Genomic DNA, 17,287 nt, shown 5'->3' with positions numbered 1-17,287 from the left:
TGGGCTATAACCCATCGTTTTTGTCATTTCGTCATTTTTTTCAAATCTTCAAAAATGATGAAAAACGGCGCGCTATAGTATGCCGTACGATATGGGCTATAGCCCATGGTCCAAAATGATGAGAAACGAGGCTAACTTTTTTTTTCAAAATTTCAAAAAACATGGGCTATAACCTTTCGTTTTTGTCATTTTGTCATTTTTTTCAAATCTTCAAAAATGATGAAAAACGGCGCGCTATAGTATGCCGTACGATATGGGCTATAGCCTATGGTCCAAAATGATGAGAAACGAGGCAAACTTTTTTTTTCAAAATTTCAAAAAACATGGGCTATAACCTTTCGTTTTTGTCATTTTGTCATTTTTTTCAAATCTTCAAAAATGATGAAAAACGGCGCGCTATAGTATGCCGTACGATATGGGCTATAGCCTATGGTCCAAAATGATGAGAAACGAGGCTAACTTTTTTTTTCAAAATTTCAAAAAACATGGGCTATAACCTTTCGTTTTTGTCATTTCGTCATTTTTTTCAAATCTTCAAAAATGATGAAAAACGGCGCGCTATAGTATGCCGTACGATATGGGCTATAGCCCATGGTCCAAAATGATGAGAAACGAGGCTAACTTTTTTTTTCAAAATTTCAAAAAACATGGGCTATAACCTTTCGTTTTTGTCATTTCGTCATTTTTTTCAAATCTTCAAAAATGATGAAAAACGGCGCGCTATAGTATGCCGTACGATATGGGCTATAGCCCATGGTCCAAAATGATGAGAAACGAGGCTAACTTTTTTTTTCAAAATTTCAAAAAACATGGGCTATAACCTTTCGTTTTTGTCATTTCGTAATTTTTTTCAAATCTTTAAAAATGATGAAAAACGGCGCGCTATAGAATGCCGTACGATATGGGCTATAGCCCATGGTCCAAAATGATGAGAAACGAGGCTAACTTTTTTTTCCAAAATTTCAAAAAACATGGGCTATAACCTTTCGTTTTTGTCATTTCGTCATTTTTTTCAAATCTTCAAAAATGATGAAAAACGGCGCGCTATAGTATGCCGTACGATATGGGCTATAGCCCATGGTCCAAAATGATGAGAAACGAGGCTAACTTTTTTTTTCAAAATTTCAAAAAACATGGGCTATAACCTTTCGTTTTTGTCATTTCGTCATTTTTTTCAAATCTTCAAAAATGATGAAAAACGGCGCGCTATAGTATGCCGTACGATATGGGCTATAGCCCATGGTCCAAAATGATGAGAAACGAGGCTAACTTTTTTTTCCAAAATTTCAAAAAACATGGGCTATAACCTTTCGTTTTTGTCATTTCGTAATTTTTTTCAAATCTTTAAAAATGATGAAAAACGGCGCGCTATAGAATGCCGTACGATATGGGCTATAGCCCATGGTCCAAAATGATGAGAAACGAGGCTAACATTTTTTTAAAAATTTCAAAAAACATGGGCTATAACCTTTCGTTTTTGTCATTTTGTCATTTTTTTCAAATCTTCAAAAATGATGAAAAACGGCGCGCTATAGTATGCCGTACGATATGGGCTATAGCCCATGGTCCAAAATGATGAGAAACGAGGCTAACTTTTTTTTTCAAAATTTCAAAAAACATGGGCTATAACCTTTCGTTTTTGTCATTTCGTCATTTTTTTCAAATCTTCAAAAATGATGAAAAACGGCGCGCTATAGTATGCCGTACGATATGGGCTATAGCCCATGGTCCAAAATGATGAGAAACGAGGCTAACCTTTTTTTTCAAAATTTCAAAAAACATGGGCTATAACCTTTCGTTTTTGTCATTTCGTCATTTTTTTCAAATCTTCAAAAATGATGAAAAACGGCGCGCTATAGTATGCCGTACGATATGGGCTATAGCCTATGGTCCAAAATGATGAGAAACGAGGCTAACTTTTTTTTTCAAAATTTCAAAAACATGGGCTATAACCTTTCGTTTTTGTCATTTCGTCATTTTTTTCAAATCTTCAAAAATGATGAAAAACGGCGCGCTATAGTATGCCGTACGATATGGGCTATAGCCCATGGTCCAAAATGATGAGAAACGAGGCTAACTTTTTTTTTCAAAATTTCAAAAAACATGGGCTATAACCTTTCGTTTTTGTCATTTCGTCATTTTTTTCAAATCTTCAAAAATGATGAAAAACGGCGCGCTATAGTATGCCGTACGATATGGGCTATAGCCCATGGTCCAAAATGATGAGAAACGAGGCTAACTTTTTTTTTCAAAATTTCAAAAAACATGGGCTATAACCTTTCGTTTTTGTCATTTCGTAATTTTTTTCAAATCTTTAAAAATGATGAAAAACGGCGCGCTATAGAATGCCGTACGATATGGGCTATAGCCCATGGTCCAAAATGATGAGAAACGAGGCTAACTTTTTTTTCCAAAATTTCAAAAAACATGGGCTATAACCTTTCGTTTTTGTCATTTCGTCATTTTTTTCAAATCTTCAAAAATGATGAAAAACGGCGCGCTATAGTATGCCGTACGATATGGGCTATAGCCCATGGTCCAAAATGATGAGAAACGAGGCTAACTTTTTTTTTCAAAATTTCAAAAAACATGGGCTATAACCTTTCGTTTTTGTCATTTCGTCATTTTTTTCAAATCTTCAAAAATGATGAAAAACGGCGCGCTATAGTATGCCGTACGATATGGGCTATAGCCCATGGTCCAAAATGATGAGAAACGAGGCTAACTTTTTTTTCCAAAATTTCAAAAAACATGGGCTATAACCTTTCGTTTTTGTCATTTCGTAATTTTTTTCAAATCTTTAAAAATGATGAAAAACGGCGCGCTATAGAATGCCGTACGATATGGGCTATAGCCCATGGTCCAAAATGATGAGAAACGAGGCTAACATTTTTTTCAAAATTTCAAAAAACATGGGCTATAACCTTTCGTTTTTGTCATTTTGTCATTTTTTTCAAATCTTCAAAAATGATGAAAAACGGCGCGCTATAGTATGCCGTACGATATGGGCTATAGCCCATGGTCCAAAATGATGAGAAACGAGGCTAACTTTTTTTTTCAAAATTTCAAAAAACATGGGCTATAACCTTTCGTTTTTGTCATTTCGTCATTTTTTTCAAATCTTCAAAAATGATGAAAAACGGCGCGCTATAGTATGCCGTACGATATGGGCTATAGCCCATGGTCCAAAATGATGAGAAACGAGGCTAACTTTTTTTTTCAAAATTTCAAAAAACATGGGCTATAACCTTTCGTTTTTGTCATTTCGTCATTTTTTTCAAATCTTCAAAAATGATGAAAAACGGCGCGCTATAGTATGCCGTACGATATGGGCTATAGCCCATGGTCCAAAATGATGAGAAACGAGGCTAACTTTTTTTTCCAAAATTTCAAAAAACATGGGCTATACCTTTCGTTTTTGTCATTTTGTCATTTTTTCAAATCTTCAAAAATGATGAAAAACGGCGCGCTATAGTATGCCGTACGATATGGGCTATAGCCCATGGTCCAAAATGATGAGAAACGAGGCTAACTTTTTTTTTCAAAATTTAAAAAAACATGGGCTATAACCTTTCGTTTTTGTCATTTCGTCATTTTTTTCAAATCTTCAAAAATGATGAAAAACGGCGCGCTATAGTATGCCGTACGATATGGGCTATAGCCCATGGTCCAAAATGATGAGAAACGAGGCTAACCTTTTTTTTCAAAATTTCAAAAAACATGGGCTATAACCTTTCGTTTTTGTCATTTCGTCATTTTTTTCAAATCTTCAAAAATGATGAAAAACGGCGCGCTATAGTATGCCGTACGATATGGGCTATAGCCTATGGTCCAAAATGATGAGAAACGAGGCTAACTTTTTTTTTCAAAATTTCAAAAACATGGGCTATAACCTTTCGTTTTTGTCATTTCGTCATTTTTTTCAAATCTTCAAAAATGATGAAAAACGGCGCGCTATAGTATGCCGTACGATATGGGCTATAGCCCATGGTCCAAAATGATGAGAAACGAGGCTAACTTTTTTTTTCAAAATTTCAAAAAACATGGGCTATAACCTTTCGTTTTTGTCATTTCGTCATTTTTTTCAAATCTTCAAAAATGATGAAAAACGGCGCGCTATAGTATGCCGTACGATATGGGCTATAGCCCATGGTCCAAAATGATGAGAAACGAGGCTAACTTTTTTTTTCAAAATTTCAAAAAACATGGGCTATAACCTTTCGTTTTTGTCATTTCGTAATTTTTTTCAAATCTTTAAAAATGATGAAAAACGGCGCGCTATAGAATGCCGTACGATATGGGCTATAGCCCATGGTCCAAAATGATGAGAAACGAGGCTAACATTTTTTTCAAAATTTCAAAAAACATGGGCTATAACCTTTCGTTTTTGTCATTTTGTCATTTTTTTCAAATCTTCAAAAATGATGAAAAACGGCGCGCTATAGTATGCCGTACGATATGGGCTATAGCCCATGGTCCAAAATGATGAGAAACGAGGCTAACTTTTTTTTTCAAAATTTCAAAAAACATGGGCTATAACCTTTCGTTTTTGTCATTTCGTCATTTTTTTCAAATCTTCAAAAATGATGAAAAACGGCGCGCTATAGTATGCCGTACGATATGGGCTATAGCCCATGGTCCAAAATGATGAGAAACGAGGCTAACTTTTTTTTTCAAAATTTCAAAAAACATGGGCTATAACCTTTCGTTTTTGTCATTTCGTCATTTTTTTCAAATCTTCAAAAATGATGAAAAACGGCGCGCTATAGTATGCCGTACGATATGGGCTATAGCCCATGGTCCAAAATGATGAGAAACGAGGCTAACTTTTTTTTCCAAAATTTCAAAAAACATGGGCTATAACCTTTCGTTTTTGTCATTTTGTCATTTTTTCAAATCTTCAAAAATGATGAAAAACGGCGCGCTATAGTATGCCGTACGATATGGGCTATAGCCCATGGTCCAAAATGATGAGAAACGAGGCTAACTTTTTTTTTCAAAATTTCAAAAAACATGGGCTATAACCTTTCGTTTTTGTCATTTCGTCATTTTTTTCAAATCTTCAAAAATGATGAAAAACGGCGCGCTATAGTATGCCGTACGATATGGGCTATAGCCCATGGTCCAAAATGATGAGAAACGAGGCTAACCTTTTTTTTCAAAATTTCAAAAAACATGGGCTATAACCTTTCGTTTTTGTCATTTCGTCATTTTTTTCAAATCTTCAAAAATGATGAAAAACGGCGCGCTATAGTATGCCGTACGATATGGGCTATAGCCCATGGTCCAAAATGATGAGAAACGAGGCTAACTTTTTTTTTCAAAATTTCAAAAAACATGGGCTATAACCTTTCGTTTTTGTCATTTCGTCATTTTTTTCAAATCTTCAAAAATGATGAAAAACGGCGCGCTATAGTATGCCGTACGATATGGGCTATAGCCCATGGTCCAAAATGATGAGAAACGAGGCTAACTTTTTTTTTCAAAATTTCAAAAAACATGGGCTATAACCTTTCGTTTTTGTCATTTCGTAATTTTTTTCAAATCTTTAAAAATGATGAAAAACGGCGCGCTATAGAATGCCGTACGATATGGGCTATAGCCCATGGTCCAAAATGATGAGAAACGAGGCTAACTTTTTTTTCAAAATTTCAAAAAACATGGGCTATAACCTTTCGTTTTTGTCATTTTGTCATTTTTTTCAAATCTTCAAAAATGATGAAAAACGGCGCGCTATAGTATGCCGTACGATATGGGCTATAGCCTATGGTCCAAAATGATGAGAAACGAGGCTAACTTTATTTTTCAAAATTTCAAAAAACATGGGCTATAACCTTTCGTTTTTGTCATTTCGTCATTTTTTTCAAATCTTCAAAAATGATGAAAAACGGCGCGCTATAGTATGCCGTACGATATGGGCTATAGCCCATGGTCCAAAATGATGAGAAACGAGGCTAACTTTTTTTTTCAAAATTTCAAAAAACATGGGCTATAACCTTTCGTTTTTGTCATTTCGTCATTTTTTTCAAATCTTCAAAAATGATGAAAAACGGCGCGCTATAGTATGCCGTACGATATGGGCTATAGCCCATGGTCCAAAATGATGAGAAACGAGGCTAACTTTTTTTTTCAAAATTTCAAAAAACATGGGCTATAACCTTTCGTTTTTGTCATTTCGTCATTTTTTTCAAATCTTCAAAAATGATGAAAAACGGCGCGCTATAGTATGCCGTACGATATGGGCTATAGCCCATGGTCCAAAATGATGAGAAACGAGGCTAACTTTTTTTTTCAAAATTTCAAAAAACATGGGCTATAACCTTTCGTTTTTGTCATTTCGTCATTTTTTTCAAATCTTCAAAAATGATGAAAAACGGCGCGCTATAGTATGCCGTACGATATGGGCTATAGCCCATGGTCCAAAATGATGAGAAACGAGGCTAACTTTTTTTTCCAAAATTTCAAAAAACATGGGCTATAACCTTTCGTTTTTGTCATTTTGTCATTTTTTCAAATCTTCAAAAATGATGAAAAACGGCGCGCTATAGTATGCCGTACGATATGGGCTATAGCCCATGGTCCAAAATGATGAGAAACGAGGCTAACTTTTTTTTTCAAAATTTCAAAAAACATGGGCTATAACCTTTCGTTTTTGTCATTTCGTCATTTTTTTCAAATCTTCAAAAATGATGAAAAACGGCGCGCTATAGTATGCCGTACGATATGGGCTATAGCCCATGGTCCAAAATGATGAGAAACGAGGCTAACCTTTTTTTTCAAAATTTCAAAAAACATGGGCTATAACCTTTCGTTTTTGTCATTTCGTCATTTTTTTCAAATCTTCAAAAATGATGAAAAACGGCGCGCTATAGTATGCCGTACGATATGGGCTATAGCCCATGGTCCAAAATGATGAGAAACGAGGCTAACTTTTTTTTTCAAAATTTCAAAAAACATGGGCTATAACCTTTCGTTTTTGTCATTTCGTCATTTTTTTCAAATCTTCAAAAATGATGAAAAACGGCGCGCTATAGTATGCCGTACGATATGGGCTATAGCCCATGGTCCAAAATGATGAGAAACGAGGCTAACTTTTTTTTTCAAAATTTCAAAAAACATGGGCTATAACCTTTCGTTTTTGTCATTTCGTAATTTTTTTCAAATCTTTAAAAATGATGAAAAACGGCGCGCTATAGAATGCCGTACGATATGGGCTATAGCCCATGGTCCAAAATGATGAGAAACGAGGCTAACTTTTTTTTCAAAATTTCAAAAAACATGGGCTATAACCTTTCGTTTTTGTCATTTTGTCATTTTTTTCAAATCTTCAAAAATGATGAAAAACGGCGCGCTATAGTATGCCGTACGATATGGGCTATAGCCTATGGTCCAAAATGATGAGAAACGAGGCTAACTTTATTTTTCAAAATTTCAAAAAACATGGGCTATAACCTTTCGTTTTTGTCATTTCGTCATTTTTTTCAAATCTTCAAAAATGATGAAAAACGGCGCGCTATAGTATGCCGTACGATATGGGCTATAGCCCATGGTCCAAAATGATGAGAAACGAGGCTAACTTTTTTTTTCAAAATTTCAAAAAACATGGGCTATAACCTTTCGTTTTTGTCATTTCGTCATTTTTTTCAAATCTTCAAAAATGATGAAAAACGGCGCGCTATAGTATGCCGTACGATATGGGCTATAGCCCATGGTCCAAAATGATGAGAAACGAGGCTAACCTTTTTTTTCAAAATTTCAAAAAACATGGGCTATAACCTTTCGTTTTTGTCATTTCGTCATTTTTTTCAAATCTTCAAAAATGATGAAAAACGGCGCGCTATAGTATGCCGTACGATATGGGCTATAGCCCATGGTCCAAAATGATGAGAAACGAGGCTAACTTTTTTTTTCAAAATTTCAAAAAACATGGGCTATAACCTTTCGTTTTTGTCATTTCGTCATTTTTTTCAAATCTTCAAAAATGATGAAAAACGGCGCGCTATAGTATGCCGTACGATATGGGCTATAGCCCATGGTCCAAAATGATGAGAAACGAGGCTAACTTTTTTTTTCAAAATTTCAAAAAACATGGGCTATAACCTTTCGTTTTTGTCATTTCGTAATTTTTTTCAAATCTTTAAAAATGATGAAAAACGGCGCGCTATAGAATGCCGTACGATATGGGCTATAGCCCATGGTCCAAAATGATGAGAAACGAGGCTAACTTTTTTTTCAAAATTTCAAAAAACATGGGCTATAACCTTTCGTTTTTGTCATTTTGTCATTTTTTTCAAATCTTCAAAAATGATGAAAAACGGCGCGCTATAGTATGCCGTACGATATGGGCTATAGCCTATGGTCCAAAATGATGAGAAACGAGGCTAACTTTATTTTTCAAAATTTCAAAAAACATGGGCTATAACCTTTCGTTTTTGTCATTTCGTCATTTTTTTCAAATCTTCAAAAATGATGAAAAACGGCGCGCTATAGTATGCCGTACGATATGGGCTATAGCCCATGGTCCAAAATGATGAGAAACGAGGCTAACTTTTTTTTTCAAAATTTCAAAAAACATGGGCTATAACCTTTCGTTTTTGTCATTTCGTCATTTTTTTCAAATCTTCAAAAATGATGAAAAACGGCGCGCTATAGTATGCCGTACGATATGGGCTATAGCCCATGGTCCAAAATGATGAGAAACGAGGCTAACTTTTTTTTCCAAAATTTAAAAAAACATGGGCTATAACCTTTCGTTTTTGTCATTTCGTCATTTTTTTCAAATCTTCAAAAATGATGAAAAACGGCGCGCTATAGTATGCCGTACGATTTGGGCTATAGCCCATGGTCCAAAATGATGAGAAACGAGGCTAACTTTTTTTTTCAAAATTTCAAAAAACATGGGCTATAACCTTTCGTTTTTGTCATTTCGTCATTTTTTTCAAATCTTCAAAAATGATGAAAAACGGCGTGCTATAGTATGCCGTACGATATGGGCTATAGCCCATGGTCCAAAATGATGAGAAACGAGGCTAACTTTTTTTTTCAAAATTTCAAAAAACATGGGCTATAACCTTTCGTTTTTGTCATTTCGTCATTTTTTTCAAATCTTCAAAAATGATGAAAAACGGCGCGCTATAGTATGCCGTACGATATGGGCTATAGCCCATGGTCCAAAATGATGAGAAACGAGGCTAACTTTTTTTTTCAAAATTTCAAAAAACATGGGCTATAACCTTTCGTTTTTGTCATTTCGTAATTTTTTTCAAATCTTTAAAAATGATGAAAAACGGCGCGCTATAGAATGCCGTACGATATGGGCTATAGCCCATGGTCCAAAATGATGAGAAACGAGGCTAACTTTTTTTTTCAAAATTTCAAAAAACATGGGCTATAACCTTTCGTTTTTGTCATTTTGTCATTTTTTTCAAATCTTCAAAAATGATGAAAAACGGCGCGCTATAGTATTCCGTACGATATGGGCTATAGCCTATGGTCCAAAATGATGAGAAACGAGGCTAACTATTTTTTTCAAAATTTCAAAAAACATGGGCTATAACCTTTCGTTTTTGTCATTTCGTCATTTTTTTCAAATCTTCAAAAATGATGAAAAACGGCGCGCTATAGTATGCCGTACGATATGGGCTATAGCCCATGGTCCAAAATGATGAGAAACGAGGCTAACTTTTTTTTTCAAAATTTCAAAAAACATGGGCTATAACCTTTCGTTTTTGTCATTTCGTCATTTTTTTCAAATCTTCAAAAATGATGAAAAACGGCGCGCTATAGTATGCCGTACGATATGGGCTATAGCCCATGGTCCAAAATGATGAGAAACGAGGCTAACTTTTTTTTTCAAAATTTCAAAAAACATGGGCTATAACCTTTCGTTTTTGTCATTTCGTCATTTTTTTCAAATCTTCAAAAATGATGAAAAACGGCGCGCTATAGTATGCCGTACGATATGGGCTATAGCCCATGGTCCAAAATGATGAGAAACGAGGCTAACTTTTTTTTTCAAAATTTCAAAAAACATGGGCTATAACCTTTCGTTTTTGTCATTTCGTCATTTTTTTCAAATCTTCAAAAATGATGAAAAACGGCGCGCTATAGTATGCCGTACGATATGGGCTATAGCCCATGGTCCAAAATGATGAGAAACGAGGCTAACCTTTTTTTTCAAAATTTCAAATAACATGGGCTATAACCTTTCGTTTTTGTCATTTCGTCATTTTTTTCAAATCTTCAAAAATGATGAAAAACGGCGCGCTATAGTATGCCGTACGATATGGGCTATAGCCTATGGTCCAAAATGATGAGAAACGAGGCTAACTTTTTTTTTCAAAATTTCAAAAACATGGGCTATAACCTTTCGTTTTTGTCATTTCGTCATTTTTTTCAAATCTTCAAAAATGATGAAAAACGGCGCGCTATAGTATGCCGTACGATATGGGCTATAGCCCATGGTCCAAAATGATGAGAAACGAGGCTAACTTTTTTTTTCAAAATTTCAAAAAACATGGGCTATAACCTTTCGTTTTTGTCATTTCGTCATTTTTTTCAAATCTTCAAAAATGATGAAAAACGGCGCGCTATAGTATGCCGTACGATATGGGCTATAGCCCATGGTCCAAAATGATGAGAAACGAGGCTAACTTTTTTTTTCAAAATTTCAAAAAACATGGGCTATAACCTTTCGTTTTTGTCATTTCGTCATTTTTTTCAAATCTTCAAAAATGATGAAAAACGGCGCGCTATAGTATGCCGTACGATATGGGCTATAGCCCATGGTCCAAAATGATGAGAAACGAGGCTAACTTTTTTTTTCAAAATTTCAAAAAACATGGGCTATAACCTTTCGTTTTTGTCATTTCGTCATTTTTTTCAAATCTTCAAAAATGATGAAAAACGGCGCGCTATAGTATGCCGTACGATATGGGCTATAGCCCATGGTCCAAAATGATGAGAAACGAGGCTAACTTTTTTTTTCAAAATTTCAAAAAACATGGGCTATAACCTTTCGTTTTTGTCATTTCGTCATTTTTTTCAAATCTTCAAAAATGATGAAAAACGGCGCGCTATAGTATGCCGTACGATATGGGCTATAGCCCATGGTCCAAAATGATGAGAAACGAGGCTAACTTTTTTTTTCAAAATTTCAAAAAACATGGGCTATAACCTTTCGTTTTTGTCATTTCGTCATTTTTTTCAAATCTTCAAAAATGATGAAAAACGGCGCGCTATAGTATGCCGTACGATATGGGCTATAGCCCATGGTCCAAAATGATGAGAAACGAGGCTAACCTTTTTTTTCAAAATTTCAAATAACATGGGCTATAACCTTTCGTTTTTGTCATTTCGTCATTTTTTTCAAATCTTCAAAAATGATGAAAAACGGCGCGCTATAGTATGCCGTACGATATGGGCTATAGCCTATGGTCCAAAATGATGAGAAACGAGGCTAACTTTTTTTTTCAAAATTTCAAAAACATGGGCTATAACCTTTCGTTTTTGTCATTTCGTCATTTTTTTCAAATCTTCAAAAATGATGAAAAACGGCGCGCTATAGTATGCCGTACGATATGGGCTATAGCCCATGGTCCAAAATGATGAGAAACGAGGCTAACTTTTTTTTTCAAAATTTCAAAAAACATGGGCTATAACCTTTCGTTTTTGTCATTTCGTCATTTTTTTCAAATCTTCAAAAATGATGAAAAACGGCGCGCTATAGTATGCCGTACGATATGGGCTATAGCCCATGGTCCAAAATGATGAGAAACGAGGCTAACTTTTTTTTTCAAAATTTCAAAAAACATGGGCTATAACCTTTCGTTTTTGTCATTTCGTAATTTTTTTCAAATCTTTAAAAATGATGAAAAACGGCGCGCTATAGAATGCCGTACGATATGGGCTATAGCCCATGGTCCAAAATGATGAGAAACGAGGCTAACTTTTTTTTCCAAAATTTCAAAAAACATGGGCTATAACCTTTCGTTTTTGTCATTTTGTCATTTTTTCAAATCTTCAAAAATGATGAAAAACGGCGCGCTATAGTATGCCGTACGATATGGGCTATAGCCCATGGTCCAAAATGATGAGAAACGAGGCTAACTTTTTTTTTCAAAATTTCAAAAAACATGGGCTATAACCTTTCGTTTTTGTCATTTCGTCATTTTTTTCAAATCTTCAAAAATGATGAAAAACGGCGCGCTATAGTATGCCGTACGATATGGGCTATAGCCCATGGTCCAAAATGATGAGAAACGAGGCTAACCTTTTTTTTCAAAATTTCAAAAAACATGGGCTATAACCTTTCGTTTTTGTCATTTCGTCATTTTTTTCAAATCTTCAAAAATGATGAAAAACGGCGCGCTATAGTATGCCGTACGATATGGGCTATAGCCTATGGTCCAAAATGATGAGAAACGAGGCTAACTTTTTTTTTCAAAATTTCAAAAACATGGGCTATAACCTTTCGTTTTTGTCATTTCGTCATTTTTTTCAAATCTTCAAAAATGATGAAAAACGGCGCGCTATAGTATGCCGTACGATATGGGCTATAGCCCATGGTCCAAAATGATGAGAAACGAGGCTAACTTTTTTTTTCAAAATTTCAAAAAACATGGGCTATAACCTTTCGTTTTTGTCATTTCGTCATTTTTTTCAAATCTTCAAAAATGATGAAAAACGGCGCGCTATAGTATGCCGTACGATATGGGCTATAGCCCATGGTCCAAAATGATGAGAAACGAGGCTAACTTTTTTTTTCAAAATTTCAAAAAACATGGGCTATAACCTTTCGTTTTTGTCATTTCGTCATTTTTTTCAAATCTTCAAAAATGATGAAAAACGGCGCGCTATAGTATGCCGTACGATATGGGCTATAGCCCATGGTCCAAAATGATGAGAAACGAGGCTAACCTTTTTTTTCAAAATTTCAAAAAACATGGGCTATAACCTTTCGTTTTTGTCATTTCGTCATTTTTTTCAAATCTTCAAAAATGATGAAAAACGGCGCGCTATAGTATGCCGTACGATATGGGCTATAGCCTATGGTCCAAAATGATGAGAAACGAGGCTAACTTTTTTTTTCAAAATTTCAAAAACATGGGCTATAACCTTTCGTTTTTGTCATTTCGTCATTTTTTTCAAATCTTCAAAAATGATGAAAAACGGCGCGCTATAGTATGCCGTACGATATGGGCTATAGCCCATGGTCCAAAATGATGAGAAACGAGGCTAACTTTTTTTTTCAAAATTTCAAAAAACATGGGCTATAACCTTTCGTTTTTGTCATTTCGTCATTTTTTTCAAATCTTCAAAAATGATGAAAAACGGCGCGCTATAGTATGCCGTACGATATGGGCTATAGCCCATGGTCCAAAATGATGAGAAACGAGGCTAACTTCTTTTTTTCAAAATTTCAAAAAACATGGGCTATAACCTTTCGTTTTTGTCATTTCGTAATTTTTTTCAAATCTTTAAAAATGATGAAAAACGGCGCGCTATAGAATGCCGTACAATATGGGCTATAGCCCATGGTCCAAAATGATGAGAAACGAGGCTAACTTTTTTTTCCAAAATTTCAAAAAACATGGGCTATAACCTTTCGTTTTTGTCATTTTGTCATTTTTTCAAATCTTCAAAAATGATGAAAAACGGCGCGCTATAGTATGCCGTACGATATGGGCTATAGCCCATGGTCCAAAATGATGAGAAACGAGGCGAACTTTTTTTTTCAAAATTTCAAAAAACATGGGCTATAACCTTTCGTTTTTGTCATTTCGTCATTTTTTTCAAATCTTCAAAAATGATGAAAAACGGCGCGCTATAGTATGCCGTACGATATGGGCTATAGCCCATGGTCCAAAATGATGAGAAACGAGGCTAACTTTTTTTTTCAAAATTTCAAAAAACATGGGCTATAACCTTTCGTTTTTGTCATTTCGTCATTTTTTTCAAATCTTCAAAAATGATGAAAAACGGCGCGCTATAGTATGCCGTACGATATGGGCTATAGCCCATGGTCCAAAATGATGAGAAACGAGGCTAACTTATTTTTTCAAAATTTCAAAAAACATGGGCTATAACCCATCGTTTTTGTCATTTCGTCATTTTTTTCAAATCATCAAAAACGATGAAAAACAGCGCGCTATAGTATGCCGTACGATATGGGCTATAGCCCATGGTCCAAAATGATGAGAAACGAGGCTAAGTTTTTTTTTCAAAATTTCAAAAAACATGGGCTATAACCTTTCGTTTTTGTCATTTCGTCATTTTTTTCAAATCTTCAAAAATGATGAAAAACGGCGCGCTATAGTATGCCGTACGATATGGGCTATAGCCCATGGTCCAAAATGATGAGAAACGAGGCTAACTTTTTATTTCAAAATTTCAAAAAACATGGGCTATAACCTTTCGTTTTTGTCATTTTGTCATTTTTTTCAAATCTTCAAAAATGATGAAAAACGGCGCGCTATAGTATGCCGTACGATATGGGCTATAGCCCATGGTCCAAAATGATGAGAAACGAGGCTAACTTTTTTTTTCAAAATTTCAAAAAACATGGGCTATAACCCATCGTTTTTGTCATTTCGTAATTTTTTTCAAATCTTTAAAAATGATGAAAAACGGCGCGCTATAGTATGCCGTACGATATGGGCTATAGCCCATGGTCCAAAATGATGAGAAACGAGGCTAACTTTTTTTTTCAAAATTTCAAAAAACATGGGCTATAACCTTTCGTTTTTGTCATTTTGTCATTTTTTTCAAATCTTCAAAAATGATGAAAAACGGCGCGCTATAGTATGCCGTACGATATGGGCTATAGCCCATGGTCCAAAATGATGAGAAACGAGGCTAACTTTTTTTTTCAAAATTTCAAAAAACATGGGCTATAACCCATCGTTTTTGTCATTTCGTAATTTTTTTCAAATCTTTAAAAATGATGAAAAACGGCGCGCTATAGTATGCCGTACGATATGGGCTATAGCCCATGGTCCAAAATGATGAGAAACGAGGCTAACTTTTTTTTCCAAAATTTCAAAAAACATGGGCTATAACCTTTCGTTTTTGTCATTTTGTCATTTTTTCAAATCTTCAAAAATGATGAAAAACGGCGCGCTATAGTATGCCGTACGATATGGGCTATAGCCCATGGTCCAAAATGATGAGAAACGAGGCGAACTTTTTTTTTCAAAATTTCAAAAAACATGGGCTATAACCTTTCGTTTTTGTCATTTCGTCATTTTTTTCAAATCTTCAAAAATGATGAAAAACGGCGCGCTATAGTATGCCGTACGATATGGGCTATAGCCCATGGTCCAAAATGATGAGAAACGAGGCTAACTTTTTTTTTCAAAATTTCAAAAAACATGGGCTATAACCTTTCGTTTTTGTCATTTCGTCATTTTTTTCAAATCTTCAAAAATGATGAAAAACGGCGCGCTATAGTATGCCGTACGATATGGGCTATAGCCCATGGTCCAAAATGATGAGAAACGAGGCTAACTTTTTTTTCCAAAATTTCAAAAAACATGGGCTATAACCTTTCGTTTTTGTCATTTCGTCATTTTTTTCAAATCTTTAAAAATGATGAAAAACGGCGCGCTATAGAATGCCGTACGATATGGGCTATAGCCCATGGTCCAAAATGATGAGAAACGAGGCTAACATTTTTTTCAAAATTTCAAAAAACATGGGCTATAACCTTTCGTTTTTGTCATTTTGTCATTTTTTTCAAATCTTCAAAAATGATGAAAAACGGCGCGCTATAGTATGCCGTACGATATGGGCTATAGCCCATGGTCCAAAATGATGAGAAACGAGGCTAACTTTTTTTTTCAAAATTTCAAAAAACATGGGCTATAACCTTTCGTTTTTGTCATTTCGTCATTTTTTTCAAATCTTCAAAAATGATGAAAAACGGCGCGCTATAGTATGCCGTACGATATGGGCTATAGCCCATGGTCCAAAATGATGAGAAACGAGGCTAACTTTTTTTTTCAAAATTTCAAAAAACATGGGCTATAACCTTTCGTTTTTGTCATTTCGTCATTTTTTTCAAATCTTCAAAAATGATGAAAAACGGCGCGCTATAGTATGCCGTACGATATGGGCTATAGCCCATGGTCCAAAATGATGAGAAACGAGGCTAACTTTTTTTTTCAAAATTTCAAAAAACATGGGCTATAACCTTTCGTTTTTGTCATTTTGTCATTTTTTTCAAATCTTCAAAAATGATGAAAAACGGCGCGCTATAGTATGCCGTACGATATGGGCTATAGCCCATGGTCCAAAATGATGAGAAACGAGGCTAACTTTTTTTTTCAAAATTTCAAAAAACATGGGCTATAACCCATCGTTTTTGTCATTTCGAAAAAAAATTCAAATCTTTAAAAATGATGAAAAACGGCGCGCTATAGTATGCCGTACGATATGGGCTATAGCCCATGGTCCAAAATGATGAGAAACGAGGCTAACTTTTTTTTTCAAAATTTCAAAAAACATGGGCTATAACCTTTCGTTTTTGTCATTTCGTCATTTTTTTCAAATCTTCAAAAATGATGAAAAACGGCGCGCTATAGTATGCCGTACGATATGGGCTATAGCCCATGGTCCAAAATGATGAGAAACGAGGCTAACTTTTTTTTCCAAAATTTCAAAAAACATGGGCTATAACCTTTCGTTTTTGTCATTTCGTCATTTTTTTCAAATCTTTAAAAATGATGAAAAACGGCGCACTATAGAATGCCGTACGATATGGGCTATAGCCCATGGTCCAAAATGATGAGAAACGAGGCTAACATTTTTTTCAAAATTTCAAAAAACATGGGCTATAACCTTTCGTTTTTGTCATTTTGTCATTTTTTTCAAATCTTCAAAAATGATGAAAAACGGCGCGCTATAGTATGCCGTACGATATGGGCTATAGCCCATGGTCCAAAATGATGAGAAACGAGGCTAACTTTTTTTTTCAAAATTTCAAAAAACATGGGCTATAACCTTTCGTTTTTGTCATTTCGTCATTTTTTTCAAATCTTCAAAAATGATGAAAAACGGCGCGCTATAGTATGCCGTACGATATGGGCTATAGCCCATGGTCCAAAATGATGAGAAACGAGGCTAACTTTTTTTTTCAAAATTTCAAAAAACATGGGCTATAACCTTTCGTTTTTGTCATTTCGTCATTTTTTTCAAATCTTCAAAAATGATGAAAAACGGCGCGCTATAGTATGCCGTACGATATGGGCTATAGCCCATGGTCCAAAATGATGAGAAACGAGGCTAA

Source organism: Protomyctophum bolini, assembly GCF_963924005.1.
Source record: "Protomyctophum bolini genome assembly, chromosome: 17".
NCBI lineage: Eukaryota > Metazoa > Chordata > Actinopteri > Myctophiformes > Myctophidae > Protomyctophum > Protomyctophum bolini.
Note: the sequence above shows the minus strand (reverse complement) of the source record.